Raw genomic sequence first — 20,338 nt, 5'->3', positions numbered from 1 at the left:
GTAAAACTTACCACCTCATACTATCTTCCTGAAAGATTTGCCTGTTTTGAATTTTTTTGTTCATTCCCCACCTCTGCACAATTTTGGATGGCAGGTGTCCTTTACTGCCCCAAGTCCTTGTGAATGTTCAGTGACCATTAGCTGTGGGTTTAAAGCCGCTCTTGTGGGAAACGGCCGCAAGGCGGCAGCATTTCTCCTTTACCAAATCTGGTTACTAGGGCAACAGAGCCTTAATGGAAGTCGTGTTGTAGGTTGTAAATTAGAATGGAATGTGCCAGGAAAAAGCCCTTTATGTTTATGGCTCATTACTTCTTATGCGTATTTTTAACTCTTTTTTATTTTTTATCACAGCAAATTTGATTACAACGTTTTGTTTATTCTAGGTGTGCAAGATGTGGTTCTTTCACAAATATACATATATCTATTATTCGTCGGATCCTTTTTCCATGTAGATTATGAGAGAATATTGAGTAGTCCTCTCTTGGTATTCCGTAGGTATTTGGTGATTATATATTTCACATGTGTTTGTATATCTCTGTTAACCCCAATGTCGGAATGTATCTACTCCTCACACCTTTCCATTTGGTGAACCATAAGTTTAATGAACCTGTGATTGCCCTTCTCTGTGGAAATATCTTCACTGGTATCGAATTTTAGGTAACACCTATAAGTGATATGATAGGACCTGTGTCTTTCGCTTTCTCACTTACCACAAGTTGCGTGCTTACTTCTAGACTCACCTATGGTGCTGCAAATGGCATTGTTTCATTCTTTCGCTAACTAATATTCCATCTCGACATGTAGCAGTTCTTCCTGGTCCACCCATCTGTTGGTGGACTTTTTGGTTACTTCCATATCTTGGCTATTGTAATACTGTGCAGTGCACATTTGCCTGCCTGTGTCTTTCCAATTCTGTCTTCCTAGGTTATAGGTCCAGGAATGGGCCGGCTGGATCATACGGGAGCTCAATGTTTACCTTTTAAAGGCCCCTCCATTCTGTTCTCATTAGTGGCTTTTTCCAGGTTATGTCCCTCTTAAAGTTCACGGTATGCATTTCTCCAAAACACCTTCAGCGTTTATTTTTTATACATTTCTTGCTGATGGTGATTCTGACTGGTGTGAGCTAATACCTCTTTGTGGTTGAATTTGCATGTGTGTCATATTCCGTTGAAATTGGCCTGTAAGGCATGTCCGTTTTATTTTTCAAACTGTGATTACAGCTTAGTTCTTCAAAGTGTTTGCTTCAAATATGTGTCACATTTTAAAATGTTTTGGCCATTACTTCCCTCAAGACACTTTGAGGGCATGTTTCACTTACAGCCCTGCAGTACTTGTTCATATGAAGTGACCATTAGCACAGGCTTTACAGCTGCTTTTGCAGGTAACGGCCAGAGGGCGGCATCCTTTCTACGATCCCCACTCTGGTAACTAGGGAAACAGACCTCCCGGCCAGCGGTGTTCCTCGCTGATAAATTAGAGTGGAATGTGCCCGGGTAAACCCACAGAAGCTGATATCTCCTTCCTTTTGTTTGTTTTTTAAATTTAATTTATAGTTTTTATTGGAGAAATATTCCATTGTGTACATGGACCACTTCTTCTTGGTTCCTTCCTCTGATGATGGACATTTTCATTGCTTCCAAGTGATGGCTATAGTAAATATTGCTGGAGTGCAGGATTGCCAGCCTGTGACTTTTTGATTCTCATTTTCTCAGGAGATAGGCCCAGCAGTGGGTGTGATTGATGGACTGGTAGCTCAATGTTTCCCTTTTCAAAGCACCTCCATTGTGTTTTCATTAGTGGCTCTTACCACATGGCCCTTAGAACCGAGGGTACGCATTTCTCCACAATCCCTTCAGCATTTATTGTTTGCACCGTTTTCGCTAATGGCCATTCTGACTGCTGTGAGCTGATAGGTTTTTCTAATTTGGGTTTGCATGTCTTTAAAAATTCCTAAAATTCAACATTTTCCCACGCCTTTTCCTTTCTGTGAAAAAAAAACAGAAAAAAGTATGAGTACCATATACGTCTTGAAATTGTCTTCCTGGAAGGTTGCCCTCTTTTGAATTTATTACTCGATTTTCGACCCCAGGCCTTTTTTGGAGGGCAGGTGTCATTTACAGAACTGCAACGTTGGTGAATATTTAGGGACCTTTAGCAATGGGTTTAAAGCTGCTGTTAAGGGAAACGGCCACAAGGAGGCAGCATTTCTCCGTTGTCAAATCTGGGTACTAGGGCAGCAGAGTCTTTCTGGAAGTCGTGTTCCTAGGTTGTAAATTAGAATGGAATGTGCTAGGAGAAACCCCCATTAGTGTATGTCTCATTACTTTTTTTTTTTTTAATTTTTTAATTGGGGTATAGATTAGAATATTATTTGTCCTAAGTTTACAATATCTGGTTCATTTGTACATTATATATGTCTATGCATGTACAGATCCTCTTCCCATGTAAAATATTACAGAGTGTTCCGTAGACCTCCTTTGCTATATGGTCGGTCTTTTTGATATACGTATATGATATGAATTTGTATCCATATAGTAACACTGATGTTAATTGATCCATTCCCCCCACCTTTCCTTTTAGATGAGCATAGTTTGTTTTCTAAGTCTGTGAGTGTCTTTCTCTGTGGAAATAGGTTCATTTGTGTCCGTTATTAGATAACGCCTATAAGTGATATCATAGGATAGAGGTCTTTTGCTTTCCGACTTACCTCATGTCTTGTGATTATCTCCAGGCTCATCTGTGGTGCCTCAAAGAGCAGTGTTTCATTGTTTTCCATGGCTAAGATTCCATCGTGTACATGGACCACTACTTTTTATCCATTCACCTGTTGATGGACATTTTGGTAGCTTCACTGTCTTGGCTATTGTGAATGAGGGTGCAGTGCAGCTTTTGCAGCCTGTGTCTTCTCGATTCTGGTCTTCTCAGGTGACAGACCCAGTGGTTCACCTGCTGGATTGAATGGTACCTCAATTTTTACTTTTCAACGCAGCTCCTTTCTGTTCTCATTAGTGGCTGTTACCCTTTCACATCTCACCAGCAAGTAGAGGGTACAGAGTTCTCTAAAACGCCTGCAGCCTTTATTGTTTGTAGACCTTTTGCTGATGGTCAGTCGACTGGGGAGAGTTGAAACCTTTTTGTAGATTAGATTGCATGAGTCTAATACTTCCTGAGGTTGAGCTCTTATCCATTTTCCTTTTCTTTAAAGAGAGTGAGTAAAACTTACCACCTGATACTATCTTCCTGAAAGATTTGCCTGTTTTGAATTTTTTTGTTCATTCCCCACCTCAGCACAATTTTGGAGGGCAGGTGTCCTTTACTGCCCCAAGTCCTTGTGAATGTTCAGTGACCATTAGCTGTGGGTTTAAAGCCGCTCTTGTGGGAAACGGCCGCAAGGCGGCAGCATTTCTCCTTTACCAAATCTGGTTACTAGGGCAACAGAGCCTTAATGGAAGTCGTGTTGTAGGTTGTAAATTAGAATGGAATGTGCCAGGAAAAAGCCCTTTATGTTTATGGCTCATTACTTCTTATGCGTATTTTTAACTCTTTTTTATTTTTCATCACAGCAAATTTGATTACAACGTTTTGTTTATTCTAGGTGTGCAAGATGTGGTTCTTTCACAAATATACATATATCTATTATTCGTCGGATCCTTGTTCCATGTAGATTATGAGAGAATATTGGGTAGTCCTCTCTTGGTATTCCGTAGGTATTTGGTGATTATATATTTCACATGTGTTTGTATATCTCTGTTAACCCCAATGTCGGAATGTATCTACTCCTCACACCTTTCCATTTGGTGAACCATAAGTTTAATGAACCTGTGATTGCCCTTCTCTGTGGAAATATCTTCACTGGTATCGAATTTTAGGTAACACCTATAAGTGATATGATAGGACCTGTGTCTTTCGCTTTCTCACTTACCACAAGTTGCGTGATTACTTCTAGACTCACCTATGGTGCTGCAAATGGCACTGTTTCATTCTTTTGCTAACTAATATTCCATCTCGACATGTAGCAGTTCTTCCTGGTCCACCCATCTGTTGGTGGACTTTTTGGTTACTTCCATATCTTGGCTATTGTAATACTGTGCAGTGCACATTTGCCTGCCTGTGTCTTTCCAATTCTGTCTTCCTAGGTTATAGGTCCAGGAATGGGCCGGCTGGATCATACGGGAGCTCAATGTTTACCTTTTAAAGGCCCCTCCATTCTGTTCTCATTAGTGGCTCTTTCCAGGTTATGTCCCTCTTAAAGTTCACGGTATGCATTTCTCCACAACACCTTCAGCGTTTATTTTTTATACATTTCTTGCTGATGGTGATTCTGACTGGTGTGAGCTAATACCTCTTTGTGGTTGAATTTGCATGTGTGTCATATTCCGTTGAAATTGACCTTTAAGGCATGTCCGTTTTATTTTTCAAACTGTGATTACAGCTTAGTTCTTCAAAGTGTTTGCTTCAAGTATGTGTCACATTTTAAAATGTTTTGGCCATTACTTCCCTCAAGACACTTTGAGGGCACGTTTCACTTACAGCCCTGCAGTACTTGTTCATATGAAGTGACCATTAGCACAGGCTTTACAGCTGCTTTTGCAGGTAACGGCCAGAGGGCGGCATCCTTTCTACGTTCCCCACTCTGGTAACTAGGGAAACAGACCTCCCGGCCAGCGGTGTTCCTCGCTGATAAATTAGAGTGGAATGTGCCCGGGTAAACCCACAGAAGCTGATATCTCCTTCCTTTTGTTTGTTTTTTAAATTTAATTTATAGTTTTTATTGGAGAAATATTCCATTGTGTACATGGACCACTTCTTCTTGGTTCCTTCCTCTGATGATGGACATTTTCATTGCTTCCAAGTGATGGCTATAGTAAATATTGCTGGAGTGCAGGATTGCCAGCCTGTGACTTTTTGATTCTCATTGTCTCAGGAGATAGGCCCAGCAGTGGGTGTGATTGATGGACTGGTAGCTCAATGTTTCCCTTTTCAAAGCACCTCCATTGTGTTTTCATTAGTGGCTCTTACCACATGGCCCTTAGAACCGAGGGTACGCATTTCTCCACAATCCCTTCAGCATTTATTGTTTGCACCGTTTTCGCTAATGGCCATTCTGACTGCTGTGAGCTGATAGGTTTTTCTAATTTGGGTTTGCATGTCTTTAAAAATTCCTAAAATTCAATATTTTTCCACGCCTTTTCCTTTCTGTGAAAAAAAGAAAAGAGTATGAGTACCATATACGTCTTGAAATTGTCTTCTTGGAAGGTTGCCCTCTTTTGAATTTATTACTCGATTTTCGACCCCAGGCCTTTTTTGGAGGGCAGGTGTCATTTACAGAACTGCAACGTTGGTGAATATTTAGGGACCTTTAGCAATGGGTTTAAAGCTGCTGTTAAGGGAAACGGCCACAAGGAGGCAGCATTTCTCCGTTGTCAAATCTGGGTACGAGGGCAGCAGAGTCTTTCTGGAAGTCGTGTTCCTAGGTTGTAAATTAGAATGGAATGTGCTAGGAGAAACCCCCATTAGTGTATGTCTCATTACTTCTTTTTTTTTAAATTTTTTAATTGGGGTATAGATTAGAATATTATTTGTCCTAAGTTTACAATATCTGGTTCATTTGTACATTATATATGTCTATGCATGTACAGATCCTCTTCCCATGTAAAATATTACAGAGTGTTCCGTAGACCTCCTTTGCTATATGGTCGGTCTTTTTGATATACGTATATGATATGAATTTGTATCCATATAGTAACACTGATGTTAATTGATCCATTCCCCCCACCTTTCCTTTTGGATGAGCATAGTTTGTTTTCTAAGTCTGTGAGTGTCTTTCTCTGTGGAAATAGGTTCATTTGTGTCCGTTATTAGATAACGCCTATAAGTGATATCATAGGATAGAGGTCTTTTGCTTTCCGACTTACCTCATGTCTTGTGATTATCTCCAGGCTCATCTGTGGTGCCTCAAAGAGCAGTGTTTCATTGTTTTCCATGGCTGAGATTCCATCGTGTACATGGACCACTACTTTTTATCCATTCACCTGTTGATGGACATTTTGGTAGCTTCACTGTCTTGGCTATTGTGAATGAGGGTGCAGTGCAGCTTTTGCAGCCTGTGTCTTCTCGATTCTGGTCTTCTCAGGTGACAGACCCAGTGGTTCACCTGCTGGATTGAATGGTACCTCAATTTTTACTTTTCAACGCAGCTCCTTTCTGTTCTCATTAGTGGCTGTTACCCTTTCACATCTCACCAGCAAGTAGAGGGTACAGAGTTCTCTAAAACGCCTGCAGCCTTTATTGTTTGTAGACCTTTTGCTGATGGTCAGTCGACTGGGGAGAGTTGAAACCTTTTTGTAGATTAGATTGCATGAGTCTAATACTTCCTGAGGTTGAGCTTTTATCCATTTTCCTTTTCTTTAAAGAGAGTGAGTAAAACTTACCACCTCATACTATCTTCCTGAAAGATTTGCCTGTTTTGGATTTTTTTGTTCATTCCCCACCTCAGCACAATTTTGGAGGGCAGGTGTCCTTTACTGCCCCAAGTCCTTGTGAATGTTCAGTGACCATTAGCTGTGGGTTTAAAGCCGCTCTTGTGGGAAACGGCCGCAAGGTGGCAGCATTTCTCCTTTACCAAATCTGGTTACTAGGGCAACAGAGCCTTAATGGAAGTCGTGTTGTAGGTTGTAAATTAGAATGGAATGTGCCAGGAAAAATCCCTTTATGTTTATGGCTCATTACTTCTTATGCGTATTTTTAACTGTTTTTTATTTTTCATCACAGCAAATTTGATTACAACGTTTTGTTTATTCTAGGTGTGCAAGATGTGGTTCTTTCACAAATATACATATATCTATTATTCGTCGGATCCTTGTTCCATGTAGATTATGAGAGAATATTGGGTAGTCCTCTCTTGGTATTCCGTAGGTATTTCGTGATTATATATTTCACATGTGTTTGTATATCTCTGTTAACCCCAATGTCGGAATGTATCTACTCCTCACACCTTTCCATTTGGTGAACCATAAGTTTAATGAACCTGTGATTGCCCTTCTCTGTGGAAATATCTTCACTGGTATCGAATTTTAGGTAACACCTATAAGTGATATGATAGGACCTGTGTCTTTCGCTTTCTCACTTACCACAAGTTGCGTGATTACTTCTAGACTCACCTATGGTGCTGCAAATGGCACTGTTTCATTCTTTCGCTAACTAATATTCCATCTCGACATGTAGCAGTTCTTCCTGGTCCACCCATCTGTTGGTGGACTTTTTGGTTACTTCCATATCTTGGCTATTGTAATACTGTGCAGTGCACATTTGTCTGCCTGTGTCTTTCCAATTCTGTCTTCCTAGGTTATAGGTCCAGGAATGGGCCGGCTGGATCATACGGGAGCTCAATGTTTACCTTTTAAAGGCCCCTCCATTCTGTTCTCATTAGTGGCTCTTTCCAGGTTATGTCCCTCTTAAAGTTCACGGTATGCATTTCTCCACAACACCTTCAGCATTTACTGTTTATAGATTTCTTGCTGATGGCGATTCTGACTGGTGTGAGCTGATACCAATTTGTGGTTGAATTTGCATGTGTGTCATATTCCGTTGAAATTGGCCTGTAAGGCATGTCCGTTTTATTTTTCAAACTGTGATTACAGCTTAGTTCTTCAAAGTGTTTGCTTCAAGTATGTGTCACATTTTAAAATGTTTTGGCCATTACTTCCCTCAAGACATTTTGAGGGCAGGTTTCACTTACAGCCCTGCAGTACTTGTTCATATGAAGTGACCATTAGCACAGGCTTTACAGCTGCTTTTGCAGGTAACGGCCAGAGGGCGGCATCCTTTCTACGATCCCCACTCTGGTAACTAGGGAAACAGACCTCCCGGCCAGCGGTGTTCCTCGCTGATAAATTAGAGTGGAATGTGCCCGGGTAAACCCACAGAAGCTGATATCTCCTTCCTTTTGTTTGTTTTTTAAATTTAATTTATAGTTTTTATTGGAGAAATATTCCATTGTGTACATGGACCACTTCTTCTTGGTTCCTTCCTCTGATGATGGACATTTTCATTGCTTCCAAGTGATGGCTATAGTAAATATTGCTGGAGTGCAGGATTGCCAGCCTGTGACTTTTTGATTCTCATTGTCTCAGGAGATAGGCCCAGCAGTGGGTGTGATTGATGGACTGGTAGCGCAATGTTTCCCTTTTCAAAGCACCTCCATTGTGTTTTCATTAGTGGCTCTTACCACATGGCCCTTAGAACCGAGGGTACGCATTTCTCCACAATCCCTTCAGCATATATTGTTGGCACCGTTTTCGCTAATGGCCATTCTGACTGCTGTGAGCTGATAGGTTTTTCTAATTTGGGTTTGCATGTCTTTAAAAATTCCTAAAATTCAACATTTTTCCACGCCTTTTCCTTTCTGTGAAAAAAAAACAGAAAAAAGTATGAGTACCATATACGTCTTGAAATTGTCTTCTTGGAAGGTTGCCCTCTTTTGAATTTATTACTCGATTTTCGACCCCAGGCCTTTTTTGGAGGGCAGGTGTCATTTACAGAACTGCAACGTTGGTGAATATTTAGGGACCTTTAGCAATGGGTTTAAAGCTGCTGTTAAGGGAAACGGCCACAAGGAGGCAGCATTTCTCCGTTGTCAAATCTGGGTACTAGGGCAGCAGAGTCTTTCAGGAAGTCGTGTTCCTAGGTTGTAAATTAGAATGGAATGTGCTAGGAGAAACCCCCATTAGTGTATGTCTCATTACTTCTTTTTTTTTTAAATTTTTTAATTGGGGTATAGATTAGAATATTATTTGTCCTAAGTTTACAATATCTGGTTCATTTGTACATTATATATGTCTATGCATGTACAGATCCTCTTCCCATGTAAAATATTACAGAGTGTTCCGTAGACCTCCTTTGCTATATGGTCGGTCTTTTTGATATACGTATATGATATGAATTTGTATCCATATAGTAACACTGATGTTAATTGATCCATTCCCCCCACCTTTCCTTTTAGATGAGCATAGTTTGTTTTCTAAGTCTGTGAGTGTCTTTCTCTGTGGAAATAGGTTCATTTGTGTCCGTTATTAGATAACGCCTATAAGTGATATCATAGGATAGAGGTCTTTTGCTTTCCGACTTACCTCATGTCTTGTGATTATCTCCAGGCTCATCTGTGGTGCCTCAAAGAGCAGTGTTTCATTGTTTTCCATGGCTGAGATTCCATCGTGTACATGGACCACTACTTTTTATCCATTCACCTGTTGATGGACATTTTGGTAGCTTCACTGTCTTGGCTATTGTGAATGAGGGTGCAGTGCAGCTTTTGCAGCCTGTGTCTTCTCGATTCTGGTCTTCTCAGGTGACAGACCCAGTGGTTCACCTGCTGGATTGAATGGTACCTCAATTTTTACTTTTCAACGCAGCTCCTTTCTGTTCTCATTAGTGGCTGTTACCCTTTCACATCTCACCAGCAAGTAGAGGGTACAGAGTTCTCTAAAACGCCTGCAGCCTTTATTGTTTGTAGACCTTTTGCTGATGGTCAGTCGACTGGGGAGAGTTGAAACCTTTTTGTAGATTAGATTGCATGAGTCTAATACTTCCTGAGGTTGAGCTTTTATCCATTTTCCTTTTCTTTAAAGAGAGTGAGTAAAACTTACCACCTCATACTATCTTCCTGAAAGATTTGCCTGTTTTGGATTTTTTTGTTCATTCCCCACCTCAGCACAATTTTGGAGGGCAGGTGTCCTTTACTGCCCCAAGTCCTTGTGAATGTTCAGTGACCATTAGCTGTGGGTTTAAAGCCGCTCTTGTGGGAAACGGCCGCAAGGTGGCAGCATTTCTCCTTTACCAAATCTGGTTACTAGGGCAACAGAGCCTTAATGGAAGTCGTGTTGTAGGTTGTAAATTAGAATGGAATGTGCCAGGAAAAATCCCTTTATGTTTATGGCTCATTACTTCTTATGCGTATTTTTAACTCTTTTTTATTTTTCATCACAGCAAATTTGATTACAACGTTTTGTTTATTCTAGGTGTGCAAGATGTGGTTCTTTCACAAATATACATATATCTATTATTCGTCGGATCCTTGTTCCATGTAGATTATGAGAGAATATTGGGTAGTCCTCTCTTGGTATTCCGTAGGTATTTCGTGATTATATATTTCACATGTGTTTGTATATCTCTGTTAACCCCAATGTCGGAATGTATCTACTCCTCACACCTTTCCATTTGGTGAACCATAAGTTTAATGAACCTGTGATTGCCCTTCTCTGTGGAAATATCTTCACTGGTATCGAATTTTAGGTAACACCTATAAGTGATATGATAGGACCTGTGTCTTTCGCTTTCTCACTTACCACAAGTTGCGTGATTACTTCTAGACTCACCTATGGTGCTGCAAATGGCACTGTTTCATTCTTTCGCTAACTAATATTCCATCTCGACATGTAGCAGTTCTTCCTGGTCCACCCATCTGTTGGTGGACTTTTTGGTTACTTCCATATCTTGGCTATTGTAATACTGTGCAGTGCACATTTGTCTGCCTGTGTCTTTCCAATTCTGTCTTCCTAGGTTATAGGTCCAGGAATGGGCCGGCTGGATCATACGGGAGCTCAATGTTTACCTTTTAAAGGCCCCTCCATTCTGTTCTCATTAGTGGCTCTTTCCAGGTTATGTCCCTCTTAAAGTTCACGGTATGCATTTCTCCACAACACCTTCAGCATTTACTGTTTATAGATTTCTTGCTGATGGCGATTCTGACTGGTGTGAGCTGATACCAATTTGTGGTTGAATTTGCATGTGTGTCATATTCCGTTGAAATTGGCCTGTAAGGCATGTCCGTTTTATTTTTCAAACTGTGATTACAGCTTAGTTCTTCAAAGTGTTTGCTTCAAGTATGTGTCACATTTTAAAATGTTTTGGCCATTACTTCCCTCAAGACATTTTGAGGGCAGGTTTCACTTACAGCCCTGCAGTACTTGTTCATATGAAGTGACCATTAGCACAGGCTTTACAGCTGCTTTTGCAGGTAACGGCCAGAGGGCGGCATCCTTTCTACGATCCCCACTCTGGTAACTAGGGAAACAGACCTCCCGGCCAGCGGTGTTCCTCGCTGATAAATTAGAGTGGAATGTGCCCGGGTAAACCCACAGAAGCTGATATCTCCTTCCTTTTGTTTGTTTTTTAAATTTAATTTATAGTTTTTATTGGAGAAATATTCCATTGTGTACATGGACCACTTCTTCTTGGTTCCTTCCTCTGATGATGGACATTTTCATTGCTTCCAAGTGATGGCTATAGTAAATATTGCTGGAGTGCAGGATTGCCAGCCTGTGACTTTTTGATTCTCATTGTCTCAGGAGATAGGCCCAGCAGTGGGTGTGATTGATGGACTGGTAGCGCAATGTTTCCCTTTTCAAAGCACCTCCATTGTGTTTTCATTAGTGGCTCTTACCACATGGCCCTTAGAACCGAGGGTACGCATTTCTCCACAATCCCTTCAGCATATATTGTTGGCACCGTTTTCGCTAATGGCCATTCTGACTGCTGTGAGCTGATAGGTTTTTCTAATTTGGGTTTGCATGTCTTTAAAAATTCCTAAAATTCAACATTTTTCCACGCCTTTTCCTTTCTGTGAAAAAAAAACAGAAAAAAGTATGAGTACCATATACGTCTTGAAATTGTCTTCTTGGAAGGTTGCCCTCTTTTGAATTTATTACTCGATTTTCGACCCCAGGCCTTTTTTGGAGGGCAGGTGTCATTTACAGAACTGCAACGTTGGTGAATATTTAGGGACCTTTAGCAATGGGTTTAAAGCTGCTGTTAAGGGAAACGGCCACAAGGAGGCAGCATTTCTCCGTTGTCAAATCTGGGTACTAGGGCAGCAGAGTCTTTCAGGAAGTCGTGTTCCTAGGTTGTAAATTAGAATGGAATGTGCTAGGAGAAACCCCCATTAGTGTATGTCTCATTACTTCTTTTTTTTTTAAATTTTTTAATTGGGGTATAGATTAGAATATTATTTGTCCTAAGTTTACAATATCTGGTTCATTTGTACATTATATATGTCTATGCATGTACAGATCCTCTTCCCATGTAAAATATTACAGAGTGTTCCGTAGACCTCCTTTGCTATATGGTCGGTCTTTTTGATATACGTATATGATATGAATTTGTATCCATATAGTAACACTGATGTTAATTGATCCATTCCCCCCACCTTTCCTTTTAGATGAGCATAGTTTGTTTTCTAAGTCTGTGAGTGTCTTTCTCTGTGGAAATAGGTTCATTTGTGTCCGTTATTAGATAACGCCTATAAGTGATATCATAGGATAGAGGTCTTTTGCTTTCCGACTTACCTCATGTCTTGTGATTATCTCCAGGCTCATCTGTGGTGCCTCAAAGAGCAGTGTTTCATTGTTTTCCATGGCTGAGATTCCATCGTGTACATGGACCACTACTTTTTATCCATTCACCTGTTGATGGACATTTTGGTAGCTTCACTGTCTTGGCTATTGTGAATGAGGGTGCAGTGCAGCTTTTGCAGCCTGTGTCTTCTCGATTCTGGTCTTCTCAGGTGACAGACCCAGTGGTTCACCTGCTGGATTGAATGGTACCTCAATTTTTACTTTTCAACGCAGCTCCTTTCTGTTCTCATTAGTGGCTGTTACCCTTTCACATCTCACCAGCAAGTAGAGGGTACAGAGTTCTCTAAAACGCCTGCAGCCTTTATTGTTTGTAGACCTTTTGCTGATGGTCAGTCGACTGGGGAGAGTTGAAACCTTTTTGTAGATTAGATTGCATGAGTCTAATACTTCCTGAGGTTGAGCTTTTATCCATTTTCCTTTTCTTTAAAGAGAGTGAGTAAAACTTACCACCTCATACTATCTTCCTGAAAGATTTGCCTGTTTTGGATTTTTTTGTTCATTCCCCACCTCAGCACAATTTTGGAGGGCAGGTGTCCTTTACTGCCCCAAGTCCTTGTGAATGTTCAGTGACCATTAGCTGTGGGTTTAAAGCCGCTCTTGTGGGAAACGGCCGCAAGGTGGCAGCATTTCTCCTTTACCAAATCTGGTTACTAGGGCAACAGAGCCTTAATGGAAGTCGTGTTGTAGGTTGTAAATTAGAATGGAATGTGCCAGGAAAAATCCCTTTATGTTTATGGCTCATTACTTCTTATGCGTATTTTTAACTCTTTTTTATTTTTCATCACAGCAAATTTGATTACAACGTTTTGTTTATTCTAGGTGTGCAAGATGTGGTTCTTTCACAAATATACATATATCTATTATTCGTCGGATCCTTGTTCCATGTAGATTATGAGAGAATATTGGGTAGTCCTCTCTTGGTATTCCGTAGGTATTTCGTGATTATATATTTCACATGTGTTTGTATATCTCTGTTAACCCCAATGTCGGAATGTATCTACTCCTCACACCTTTCCATTTGGTGAACCATAAGTTTAATGAACCTGTGATTGCCCTTCTCTGTGGAAATATCTTCACTGGTATCGAATTTTAGGTAACACCTATAAGTGATATGATAGGACCTGTGTCTTTCGCTTTCTCACTTACCACAAGTTGCGTGATTACTTCTAGACTCACCTATGGTGCTGCAAATGGCACTGTTTCATTCTTTCGCTAACTAATATTCCATCTCGACATGTAGCAGTTCTTCCTGGTCCACCCATCTGTTGGTGGACTTTTTGGTTACTTCCATATCTTGGCTATTGTAATACTGTGCAGTGCACATTTGTCTGCCTGTGTCTTTCCAATTCTGTCTTCCTAGGTTATAGGTCCAGGAATGGGCCGGCTGGATCATACGGGAGCTCAATGTTTACCTTTTAAAGGCCCCTCCATTCTGTTCTCATTAGTGGCTCTTTCCAGGTTATGTCCCTCTTAAAGTTCACGGTATGCATTTCTCCACAACACCTTCAGCATTTACTGTTTATAGATTTCTTGCTGATGGCGATTCTGACTGGTGTGAGCTGATACCAATTTGTGGTTGAATTTGCATGTGTGTCATATTCCGTTGAAATTGGCCTGTAAGGCATGTCCGTTTTATTTTTCAAACTGTGATTACAGCTTAGTTCTTCAAAGTGTTTGCTTCAAGTATGTGTCACATTTTAAAATGTTTTGGCCATTACTTCCCTCAAGACATTTTGAGGGCAGGTTTCACTTACAGCCCTGCAGTACTTGTTCATATGAAGTGACCATTAGCACAGGCTTTACAGCTGCTTTTGCAGGTAACGGCCAGAGGGCGGCATCCTTTCTACGATCCCCACTCTGGTAACTAGGGAAACAGACCTCCCGGCCAGCGGTGTTCCTCGCTGATAAATTAGAGTGGAATGTGCCCGGGTAAACCCACAGAAGCTGATATCTCCTTCCTTTTGTTTGTTTTTTAAATTTAATTTATAGTTTTTATTGGAGAAATATTCCATTGTGTACATGGACCACTTCTTCTTGGTTCCTTCCTCTGATGATGGACATTTTCATTGCTTCCAAGTGATGGCTATAGTAAATATTGCTGGAGTGCAGGATTGCCAGCCTGTGACTTTTTGATTCTCATTGTCTCAGGAGATAGGCCCAGCAGTGGGTGTGATTGATGGACTGGTAGCGCAATGTTTCCCTTTTCAAAGCACCTCCATTGTGTTTTCATTAGTGGCTCTTACCACATGGCCCTTAGAACCGAGGGTACGCATTTCTCCACAATCCCTTCAGCATATATTGTTGGCACCGTTTTCGCTAATGGCCATTCTGACTGCTGTGAGCTGATAGGTTTTTCTAATTTGGGTTTGCATGTCTTTAAAAATTCCTAAAATTCAACATTTTTCCACGCCTTTTCCTTTCTGTGAAAAAAAAACAGAAAAAAGTATGAGTACCATATACGTCTTGAAATTGTCTTCTTGGAAGGTTGCCCTCTTTTGAATTTATTACTCGATTTTCGACCCCAGGCCTTTTTTGGAGGGCAGGTGTCATTTACAGAACTGCAACGTTGGTGAATATTTAGGGACCTTTAGCAATGGGTTTAAAGCTGCTGTTAAGGGAAACGGCCACAAGGAGGCAGCATTTCTCCGTTGTCAAATCTGGGTACTAGGGCAGCAGAGTCTTTCAGGAAGTCGTGTTCCTAGGTTGTAAATTAGAATGGAATGTGCTAGGAGAAACCCCCATTAGTGTATGTCTCATTACTTCTTTTTTTTTTAAATTTTTTAATTGGGGTATAGATTAGAATATTATTTGTCCTAAGTTTACAATATCTGGTTCATTTGTACATTATATATGTCTATGCATGTACAGATCCTCTTCCCATGTAAAATATTACAGAGTGTTCCGTAGACCTCCTTTGCTATATGGTCGGTCTTTTTGATATACGTATATGATATGAATTTGTATCCATATAGTAACACTGATGTTAATTGATCCATTCCCCCCACCTTTCCTTTTAGATGAGCATAGTTTGTTTTCTAAGTCTGTGAGTGTCTTTCTCTGTGGAAATAGGTTCATTTGTGTCCGTTATTAGATAACGCCTATAAGTGATATCATAGGATAGAGGTCTTTTGCTTTCCGACTTACCTCATGTCTTGTGATTATCTCCAGGCTCATCTGTGGTGCCTCAAAGAGCAGTGTTTCATTGTTTTCCATGGCTGAGATTCCATCGTGTACATGGACCACTACTTTTTATCCATTCACCTGTTGATGGACATTTTGGTAGCTTCACTGTCTTGGCTATTGTGAATGAGGGTGCAGTGCAGCTTTTGCAGCCTGTGTCTTCTCGATTCTGGTCTTCTCAGGTGACAGACCCAGTGGTTCACCTGCTGGATTGAATGGTACCTCAATTTTTACTTTTCAACGCAGCTCCTTTCTGTTCTCATTAGTGGCTGTTACCCTTTCACATCTCACCAGCAAGTAGAGGGTACAGAGTTCTCTAAAACGCCTGCAGCCTTTATTGTTTGTAGACCTTTTGCTGATGGTCAGTCGACTGGGGAGAGTTGAAACCTTTTTGTAGATTAGATTGCATGAGTCTAATACTTCCTGAGGTTGAGCTTTTATCCATTTTCCTTTTCTTTAAAGAGAGTGAGTAAAACTTACCACCTCATACTATCTTCCTGAAAGATTTGCCTGTTTTGGATTTTTTTGTTCATTCCCCACCTCAGCACAATTTTGGAGGGCAGGTGTCCTTTACTGCCCCAAGTCCTTGTGAATGTTCAGTGACCATTAGCTGTGGGTTTAAAGCCGCTCTTGTGGGAAACGGCCGCAAGGTGGCAGCATTTCTCCTTTACCAAATCTGGTTACTAGGGCAACAGAGCCTTAATGGAAGTCGTGTTGTAGGTTGTAAATTAGAATGGAATGTGCCAGGAAAAATCCCTTTATGTTTATGGCTCATTACTTCTTATGCGTATTTTTAACTCTTTTTTATTTTTCATCACAGCAAATTTGATTACAACGTTTTGTTTATTCTAGGTGTGCAAGATGTGGTTCTTTCACAAATATACATATATCTATTATTCGTCGGATCCTTGTTCCATGTAGATTATGAGAGAATATTGGGTAGTCCTCTCTTGGTATTCCGTAGGTATTTCGTGATTATATATTTCACATGTGTTTGTATATCTCTGTTAACCCCAATGTCGGAATGTATCTACTCCTCACACCTTTCCATTTGGTGAACCATAAGTTTAATGAACCTGTGATTGCCCTTCTCTGTGGAAATATCTTCACTGGTATCGAATTTTAGGTAACACCTATAAGTGATATGATAGGACCTGTGTCTTTCGCTTTCTCACTTACCACAAGTTGCGTGATTACTTCTAGACTCACCTATGGTGCTGCAAATGGCACTGTTTCATTCTTTCGCTAACTAATATTCCATCTCGACATGTAGCAGTTCTTCCTGGTCCACCCATCTGTTGGTGGACTTTTTGGTTACTTCCATATCTTGGCTATTGTAATACTGTGCAGTGCACATTTGTCTGCCTGTGTCTTTCCAATTCTGTCTTCCTAGGTTATAGGTCCAGGAATGGGCCGGCTGGATCATACGGGAGCTCAATGTTTACCTTTTAAAGGCCCCTCCATTCTGTTCTCATTAGTGGCTCTTTCCAGGTTATGTCCCTCTTAAAGTTCATGGTATGCATTTCTCCACAACACCTTCAGCATTTACTGTTTATAGATTTCTTGCTGATGGCGATTCTGACTGGTGTGAGCTGATACCAATTTGTGGTTGAATTTGCATGTGTGTCATATTCCGTTGAAATTGGCCTGTAAGGCATGTCCGTTTTATTTTTCAAACTGTGATTACAGCTTAGTTCTTCAAAGTGTTTGCTTCAAGTATGTGTCACATTTTAAAATGTTTTGGCCATTACTTCCCTCAAGACATTTTGAGGGCAGGTTTCACTTACAGCCCTGCAGTACTTGTTCATATGAAGTGACCATTAGCACAGGCTTTACAGCTGCTTTTGCAGGTAACGGCCAGAGGGCGGCATCCTTTCTACGATCCCCACTCTGGTAACTAGGGAAACAGACCTCCCGGCCAGCGGTGTTCCTCGCTGATAAATTAGAGTGGAATGTGCCCGGGTAAACCCACAGAAGCTGATATCTCCTTCCTTTTGTTTGTTTTTTAAATTTAATTTATAGTTTTTATTGGAGAAATATTCCATTGTGTACATGGACCACTTCTTCTTGGTTCCTTCCTCTGATGATGGACATTTTCATTGCTTCCAAGTGATGGCTATAGTAAATATTGCTGGAGTGCAGGATTGCCAGCCTGTGACTTTTTGATTCTCATTGTCTCAGGAGATAGGCCCAGCAGTGGGTGTGATTGATGGACTGGTAGCTCAATGTTTCCCTTTTCAAAGCACCTCCATTGTGTTTTCATTAGTGGCTCTTACCACATGGCCCTTAGAACCGAGGGTACGCATTTCTCCACAATCCCTTCAGCATATATTGTTTGCACCTTTTTCGCTAATGGCCATTCTGACTGCTGTGAGCTGATAGGTTTTTCTAATTTGGGTTTGCATGTCTTTAAAAATTCCTAAAATTCAACATTTTTCCACGCCTTTTCCTTTCTGTGAAAAAAAAACAGAAAAAAGTATGAGTACCATATACGTCTTGAAATTGTCTTCTTGGAAGGTTGCCCTCTTTTGAATTTATTACTCGATTTTCGACCCCAGGCCTTTTTTGGAGGGCAGGTGTCATTTACAGAACTGCAACGTTGGTGAATATTTAGGGACCTTTAGCAATGGGTTTAAAGCTGCTGTTAAGGGAAACGGCCACAAGGAGGCAGCATTTCTCCGTTGTCAAATCTGGGTACTAGGGCAGCAGAGTCTTTCTGGAAGTCGTGTTCCTAGGTTGTAAATTAGAATGGAATGTGCTAGGAGAAACCCCCATTAGTGTATGTCTCATTACTTCTTTTTTTTTTAAATTTTTTAATTGGGGTATAGATTAGAATATTATTTGTCCTAGGTTTACAATATCTGGTTCATTTGTACATTATATATGTCTATGCATGTACAGATCCTCTTCCCATGTAAAATATTACAGAGTGTTCCGTAGACCTCCTTTGCTATATGGTCGGTCTTTTTGATATACGTATATGATATGAATTTGTATCCATATAGTAACACTGATGTTAATTGATCCATTCCCCCCACCTTTCCTTTTAGATGAGCATAGTTTGTTTTCTAAGTCTGTGAGTGTCTTTCTCTGTGGAAATAGGTTCATTTGTGTCCGTTATTAGATAACGCCTATAAGTGATATCATAGGATAGAGGTCTTTTGCTTTCCGACTTACCTCATGTCTTGTGATTATCTCCAGGCTCATCTGTGGTGCCTCAAAGAGCAGTGTTTCATTGTTTTCCATGGCTGAGATTCCATCGTGTACATGGACCACTACTTTTTATCCATTCACCTGTTGATGGACATTTTGGTAGCTTCACTGTCTTGGCTATTGTGAATGAGGGTGCAGTGCAGCTTTTGCAGCCTGTGTCTTCTCGATTCTGGTCTTCTCATGTGACAGACCCAGTGGTTCACCTGCTGGATTGAATGGTACCTCAATTTTTACTTTTCAACGCAGCTCCTTTCTGTTCTCATTAGTGGCTGTTACCCTTTCACATCTCACCAGCAAGTAGAGGGTACAGAGTTCTCTAAAACGCCTGCAGCCTTTATTGTTTGTAGACCTTTTGCTGATGGTCAGTCGACTGGGGAGAGTTGAAACCTTTTTGTAGATTAGATTGCATGACTCTAATACTTCCTGAGGTTGAGCTCTTATCCATTTTCCTTTTCTTTAAAGAGAGTGAGTAAAACTTACCACCTCATACTATCTTCCTGAAAGATTTGCCTGTTTTGAATTTTTTTGTTCATTCCCCACCTCAGCACAATTTTGGAGGGCAGGTGTCTTTTACTGCCCCAAGTCCTTGTGAATGTTCAGTGACCATTAGCTGTGGGTTTAAAGCCGCTCTTGTGGGAAACGGCCGCAAGGCGGCAGCATTTCTCCTTTACCAAATCTGGTTACTAGGGCAACAGAGCCTTAATGGAAGTCGTGTTGTAGGTTGTAAATTAGAATGGAATGTGCCAGGAAAAATCCCTTTATGTTTATGGCTCATTACTTCTTATGCGTATTTTTAACTGTTTTTTATTTTTCATCACAGCAAATTTGATTACAACGTTTTGTTTATTCTAGGTGTGCAAGATGTGGTTCTTTCACAAATATACATATATCTATTATTCGTCGGATCCTTGTTCCATGTAGATTATGAGAGAATATTGGGTAGTCCTCTCTTGGTATTCCGTAGGTATTTCGTGATTATATATTTCACATGTGTTTGTATATCTCTGTTAACCCCAATGTCGGAATGTATCTACTCCTCACACCTTTCCATTTGGTGAACCATAAGTTTAATGAACCTGTGATTGCCCTTCTCTGTGGAAATATCTTCACTGGTATCGAATTTTAGGTAACACCTATAAGTGATATGATAGGACCTGTGTCTTTCGCTTTCTCACTTACCACAAGTTGCGTGATTACTTCTAGACTCACCTATGGTGCTGCAAATGGCACTGTTTCATTCTTTCGCTAACTAATATTCCATCTCGACATGTAGCAGTTCTTCCTGGTCCACCCATCTGTTGGTGGACTTTTTGGTTACTTCCATATCTTGGCTATTGTAATACTGTGCAGTGCACATTTGTCTGCCTGTGTCTTTCCAATTCTGTCTTCCTAGGTTATAGGTCCAGGAATGGGCCGGCTGGATCATACGGGAGCTCAATGTTTACCTTTTAAAGGCCCCTCCATTCTGTTCTCATTAGTGGCTCTTTCCAGGTTATGTCCCTCTTAAAGTTCACGGTATGCATTTCTCCACAACA

Source organism: Eubalaena glacialis, chromosome 5 (genome assembly GCF_028564815.1).
Source record: "Eubalaena glacialis isolate mEubGla1 chromosome 5, mEubGla1.1.hap2.+ XY, whole genome shotgun sequence".
Classification (NCBI taxonomy): domain Eukaryota; kingdom Metazoa; phylum Chordata; class Mammalia; order Artiodactyla; family Balaenidae; genus Eubalaena; species Eubalaena glacialis.
This window is presented reverse-complemented; position numbering follows the sequence as displayed.